Source organism: Humulus lupulus, chromosome X, assembly GCF_963169125.1.
Source record: "Humulus lupulus chromosome X, drHumLupu1.1, whole genome shotgun sequence".
Taxonomy (NCBI): Eukaryota; Viridiplantae; Streptophyta; class Magnoliopsida; order Rosales; family Cannabaceae; genus Humulus; species Humulus lupulus.
The window spans coordinates 3,112,502-3,119,687 of NC_084802.1; positions in this window are offsets into that span (position 1 = coordinate 3,112,502).

Below are 7,186 nucleotides of genomic sequence, written 5' to 3' on the forward strand. Positions count from 1 at the left end.
TTCGAAATACATTCGGATCGGGTGGGCTAAATTCGAATTAGGTGTCAGATTTCAGGTGACGGGTTTGGGCCTATCAGATCGGGCAAGTTCTTCGGGCGGGCCGGGTGTGTCGGGCTTGGTGTGCAGGCCCCTACCGGTAGGATTCGAATTGATACTTTTGAGGGGGCAAAATGTTACACCCAAATTTCGAGAATGAAAATTTTGATCTCGAAAGTCAGACTCGTAAGGTGTAAGTTCGAAATAAGTAGATTCGTCATATAATCATCATTAATGAGAATATCAAGGACAGTCTCGCTGAGTATTAAAATAACAACGTTAGAATTGGTGAGCCTGGAGGTGTTCCGAGGTTACAAGTTGAGTTCGAAACTACAATGACAAATGTTCAACACTTGTATAAATCTCCTAGTTCATCTTTTACCATCAGACAAGACGGTTCGAGCTCGGGCATTGTGAGCTCGGAGAGGATGGTCTCGATAAAGTTACTTGTTAAGACCGAGGCAAACCGAGCCAGCAAGCTCATGATGATTGTTGATCTCGAAGGCATTCGAATATTCGAGGTCGATAGCCGAGTGTGAACGTAGTTACTATTTGAAAATCACCATGTTTAAGGGATTGGATGTAATCTGTTATTAAAACCTGAATATCATGGGATTTAATACGCACATTATATAATTATATGCATTTATTTGTATTTAATTTGAAATTTGAATTATAACTCCCCGAAATGTGAGGGGGGATACTCGGTAAACCAATCTATAAATAGATTGGACCTATTCATTTGTAAGGGACAGAAAAATTTGTATTGGAGGAATACTCTGTTAAATTGCTTCCAAAAAGCTTTAAGGGAATTCCATAGTTGAATAACATTGACTCGTGGGCTAGCAACTGTTTAGTAAGCATGCTGAGTACCCTACTCTTGGATAATTGGCATATGATACATATTGATAGCATTGCTTACTTGTGCATGGCACTGACTTATTAGTCAGGTTTGGCAAAGGTGCTAGTATCAACTGTGAAGTTGTGACTTATTAGTCAGGTTCGGCAGTGGTACTGGGCACTGGCCACATTATGCTGTCTCACTAGTCATGACAACCCTAGTGAGTAGTGCAAGCTATGTCGATTGGACCTAATCGACCCTCTGCATTGAATGACTCCAAAAGCATTAATGCAGGACCGACCTCAAGTTCGATGAATATAAACAAGCATTTATCTAGCCAAAGGCTAGTCATGTAGAGCCATTGCAGGAAATGGGCACTGGGCCCCTAGTGACTTGGTTGTCAGTCACTCAGTATGGTTTACCAGGACCTCAAAGTGATATTCACTCATCTGATCAGAGCTACGGGCTCTGCATGATCATTTTGATCATCATATGCATGGCTTGGGCACTGAGGCCCCAGTGACTTGCTTGTTGGTCACTCAGTATGGTTTACCAGGACTTGTTGAAGGTTAGAGGCTTACCCAATAGCCACCCTTCCATTTGAATTAGTGACGTGCTTGAGAACGTATAGAACCGCTAACCCACAGGACACAGGGATTAGCCGAAGCCCAGCAACATAGTGACAATCATATGCAAATGGAAGGCTGGCTGAGTAAACATTGATAGCCTGTGTATGAAGTTCCAGGTAGGAAGTGTTGCTGGCAGTAACACAGTGAATGTTATATCTGGATCATGAGATGGTTCAGGGGACCATTAAGATTATTAGAGGTTGGAGCTTGGATGCTCACTTCTCAGAGTAAATGGAAAAGTGTTACTGAATTGAAAAGTAGGAATATGAAGTTCCAGGTAGGAAGTTGTGTCTTCCTAAAGAATCACCATGGAAATGGGTGATGAGTAAAGGCAAGTTGAGCCTAGATTGGTATGACAGTTTGGGTTCTAGATAGGACTGATCATATTATCTTTTGTTGGACCATAGTTTTGGTTTTGATAGTTGTACATTGTGTTATGTATTTTCATGCAGTGGACATGGGTTGAAAGAACTCATGAGTTGAGTTATGAGGTTCTGAGGAACAAAGTGTACCTTGATGTAAGGTATGTTGCAGAAACAGCGAGGTCGAGAGAACGACTTGGGAATTGGACTCAGTTGTGCGGAATTGATATTCCGGGCGGTTCAGGTAAATTTCGAGGACGAAATTTCTGTAAGGAGGGGATAGTTGTAATGCCCCAAATTTCCTAATAAGGTTTAGGACCTTGATTAGGAGGCCGGGAGGGACATAATTGATTTATTATGCTATTTAATGATAATATGCATGTTTAGGTGTATTAAATATGCATGTGAACCCATTTGTGATTAATTGGGTGATTTTCATATTTTGGCCATTTCGGGCATTTTTGGCATATATGTGAAATGGGTGTGGTGCTTTGTTATTATTTGGTTATGCCAGGGTTACCCAGCACAAGACGATCCTAGGAGGTAAGCTAGTGGGAAAGTCACAACGGGATTTAAGCTTGACTTGGTGTAAGTCAAGGGGTATTTAGAGCATTACCGGGTTATTGGGTAATGGGAATTAATATTTGGTGATAAATTGGGAGTTAGTAAGATCAGGGGGAAATTCTGGAAGTTTTGACTATAATGTCCCCGGGGGTGTTTTCGGGACCCCAAGCGTTAGGTTTTATTGGAAGCTACTTAAGCTTGAAGTAACCTTTTAAGAAAATAAAAAAGAACGTTCTGTACGTTCTCTCTCTCTAAAAGTTCCCTTTTCGTTTCCCGATCGCATTTTCGAAGGTATCTTGAGTTCTAGGACTCGGAATCAAGCAAGGATCGAGGCATAGCAATCCTAAGGAGAATTAGAAGCTTATTAGCCGGAGGATTTAGTTGGAAACAACTCAATCGGAGGTAATTCAAGTTTAAGTTTTAAGTTTTTAAAAGTTTTTAAGCTTGAATTGGATTTTGTGAATTGTTGAGTTTTTAGTTTGTTTGAGCTTCAGGTTTTGGTGGTTTTAGACCATTGAGAAGTTTGGGAACTTTGATTTAATGATTGGGAAATGTTTGGATGGGTTTTTGGAAGGTTTTAAAATGAAAAAAACGAAGAAAAGTGGCTGGTGCGAGGTTGGGCCGCGGCCTTGTTCTTGGGCGCCGCGGCCCTAGCTTGAAGAAGATGGAGGAGGCTCTGCCAGGGGGGCGGGCCGCGGCATGGCCATGTAGGGCCGCGACCCTTAAGGGAAAAAAAATACTAAATGGTGGTTTTTGTGATGGGAACTTAGCTCTAAGGGCCCGGGATCGATCCTACTACTTAGTTGAGTGGGATTCGATGTCTCGGAGGCTTGGGTTGGGTTTGGAAGTATTTATTTACTCATTTTGATGAGGTTTTATATTATGGTTGTGACTAGGTTATCACTAGAGGCTTGGAATCGGGATCGTTCTTGTGGCTCATTTGTTGGTAACCTGTGCTTGGACCCAAGGTAAGAAAACTGCACCCCATTTGTGACATGCATGGTTATGTTTGATGCATGTTGGATGTTGAAATGTAAACATTGATAGCATAATGAATGCTTGGCAATCTTGCCCATTTGCATATGATTATTATTGAGGCATGCTGGTTGGTTAAATGTGATGCATGTGATGCATGAGAAACATGTGATTAGGGCATGCCATGAATGATGAATATGAGATTGGTCAGAGCTTGAGTCTCTGTGTTTGTGCATGATTATAATTGTGCTAGCAACTGTTTAGTAAGCATGCTGAGTGCCCTACTCTTGGATAATTGGCATATGATACATATTGATAGCATTGCTTACTTGTGCATGGCACTGACTTATTAGTCAGGTTTGGCAAAGGTGCTAGTATCAACTGTGAAGCTGTGACTTATTAGTCAGGTTCGGCAGTGGTACTGGGCACTGGCCACATTGTGCTGTCTCACTAGTCATGACAACCCTAGTGAGTAGTGCAAGCTATGTCGATTGGACCTAATCGACCCTCTGCATTGAATGACTCCAAAAGCATTAATGCAGGACCGACCTCAAGTTCGATGAATATAAACAAGCATTTATCTAGCCAAAGGCTAGTCATGTAGAGCCTTTGCAGGAAATGGGCACTGAGCCCTTAGTGACTTGGTTGTCAATCACTCAGTATGGTTTACCAGGACCTCAAAGTGATATTCACTCATCTGATCAGAGCTACGGGCTCTGCATGATCATTTTGATCATCATATGCATGGCTTGGGCACTGAGGCCCCAGTGACTTGCTTGTTGGTCACTCAGTATGGTTTACCAGGACCTGTTGAAGGTTAGAGGCTTACCCAACAACCAGCCTTCCATTTGAATTAGTGATTCACTTGTCGGTCACTCAGCATGGTTTATCAGAACCTCTAGTGTTACGACACTCATCTGATTAAGATTGACTTGATAGTCCTCCAATCAGAAGGCCAGGTTTTCTTTTCCTGGATACCCCAGCATATGTTTGAATTCATTTGCATGCTGAATAGACCTATGATTGCTAGGCATGCCAGATATGATTTGAAATCATGATATAACTGTTTATGAGCATGTGAGTTTTCTTGCTGGGCTTCGGCTCACGGGTGCTTTGTGGTGCAGGTAAAGGAAAAAGGAAGCTGAACCATCCTTGAGTTGGAGAGCTTAGGTGATGACGTGTACATATGCAGCTGCTCGACCAATACTTGGGGAGGTTTGAAAGTGGAACTAGGGTTGAACCCTGTTTTGCCGCTTAGAACGGCCTGTTGTAAATATTCTTTTGTAGTAGACTCTAAAATTATATTTTTGGGATCCCAATGTATACAGTAAACGTTCTAGTGAGACGTTATATCTTAATCAAAGTTTTTAATCCCTAAACCGCTAATCACACTTAGATACACGTTTATGGCCAAATGGCTCGATTAGCGAGTTTAGCACTGTTTACAATGTGCACTGTAGCGGTCCTTGAAGTGGGGCGTTACAATTTTGGTAGCGAGTTTAGACACAGGGAATAATCATATGCAAATGGGCAAGATTTCCAAGCATTCATTATGCTATCAATGTTTACATTTCAACATCCAACATGCATCAAACATAACCATGCATGTCACAAATGGGGTGTAGTTTTCTTACCTTGGGTCCAAGCACAGGTTACCAACAAATGAGCCACAAGAACGATCCCGACTCCAAGCCTCTAGTGATAACCTAGTCACAACCATAATATAAAACCTCATCAAAATGAGTAAATAAATACTTCCAAACCCAACCCAAGCCTCCGAGACATCGAATCCCACTCAATTAAGTAGTAGGATCGATCCCGGGCCCTTAGAGCTAAGTTCCCATCACAAAAACCACCATTTAGTATTTTTTTCCCTTAAGGGCTGCGGCCCTACATGGCCATGCTGCGGCCCGCCCCCCTGGCAGAGCCTCCTCCATCTTCTTCAAGCTAGGGCCGCGGCGCCCAAGAACAGGGCCGCGGCCCAACCTCGCACCAGCCACTTTTCTTCGTTTTTTTCATTTTAAAACCTTCCAAAAACCCATCCAAACATTCCCAAATCATTAAATTAAAGTTCCCAAACTTCTCAATGGTCTAAAACCACCAAAACCTGAAGCTCAAACAAACTAAAAACTCAACAATTCACAAAATCCAATTCAAGCTTAAAAACTTTTAAAAACTTAAAACTTAAACTTGAATTACCTCCGATTGTGTTGTTTCCAATTAAATCCTCCAGCTAATAAGCTTCTAATTCTCCTTAGGATTGCTATGCCTCGATCCTTGCTTGATTCCGAGTCCTAGAACTCAAGATACCTTCGAAAATGCGATCGGGAAACGAAAAAGGAACTTTTAGGGAGAGAGAACGTACAGAACGTTCTTTTTATTTTCTTAAAGGTTACTTCAAGCTTAAGTAGCTTCCAATAAAACCTAAGGCTTGGGGTCCCAAAAACACCCCCGGGGACATTATAGTCAAAACTTCCAGAATTTCCCCCTGATCTTACTAACTCCCAATTTATCACCAAATATTAATTCCCATTATCCAATAACCCGGTAATGCTCTAAATACCCCTTGACTTACTCCGACTCAAGCTTAAATCCCGTTGTGACTTTCCCACTAGCTTACCTCCTAGGACCGTCTTGTGCTGGGTAGCCCTGGCATAACCAAATAATAACAAAGCACCACGCCCATTTCACATATATGCCAAAATTGCCCGAAATGACCAAAATATGAAAATCACCCAATTAATCACAAATGGGTTCACATGCATATTTAATACACCTAAACATGCATATTATCATTAAATAGCATAATAAATCAATTATGGCCCTCCCGGCCTCCTAATCAAGGTCCTAAACCTTATTAGGAAATTTGGGGCATTACAAGCTGGGGACCCACCTCGTAATCATCGAGCCTCACATCCAGAAAGGGTTACAAGTTACGTAAGCAGGAGCTCAGATTATACTCGGTCCGTAAGTATTTATAATACTAAGCCTAGACAACCTGAAAATTGGGGGAATCACCCTGATCTGCGGGATATCCTGAACCATAACCAGGGGTGATATAATCCCCCGAACCCTGATTTGCGAGACCATCTGAATGGTCGTAAGCAGTCGGCACATAATCCTATACCAAGACAGAGAGCTGGAGTTTTTATTAACGATATCTAGCCCCCTCAATTCCAGGCTCGACCCCCAATGGATCTGGTCCAGGAAAGGATTGATCAGTTAGAAAGAGCATTCAGGCTCCTGCAAGACGAGCGGAGCAGGGATAAGGTTGAAGAGTCCGATGAGGAGCTCGAGCCTTTTGCCCCACATATTTCTAACACTCCATTTCCCCAAGGATTCAGAATACCCCATGTAGCACCATTTGATGGAAGCTCAGACCCGTATAGTCATCTGAGTACTTTTAACACCATCATGCGAGCCAGCACTGTTGGCTACGAGCTCAGATGTATGATGTTTCCAGCCACTCTTAGAGGACCAACAAAAAATTGGTTTGAGAAGTTTTGAAGACATTCAATCTCATCCTGGGATCAATTAGCTAGATAATTTAAGAAACAATTTAAGCTATGGTTGGCATCTCGCCCGAAGCCTCAACCTTAACCAATGTTCGACAACAGCAAGACAAGTCACTAAAGAGTTGCCTTATGAGGTTTAACCTAGAAGTGGCCAGGGCCTGGAATGTCGATGATAGTGGCCACCTAATGGCCGTTAGAGCTGGTATTTTTCCAGGGAGCCCCTTTTGGGAAAATTTACAAAGGAAACCTATCAAGTCACTAACC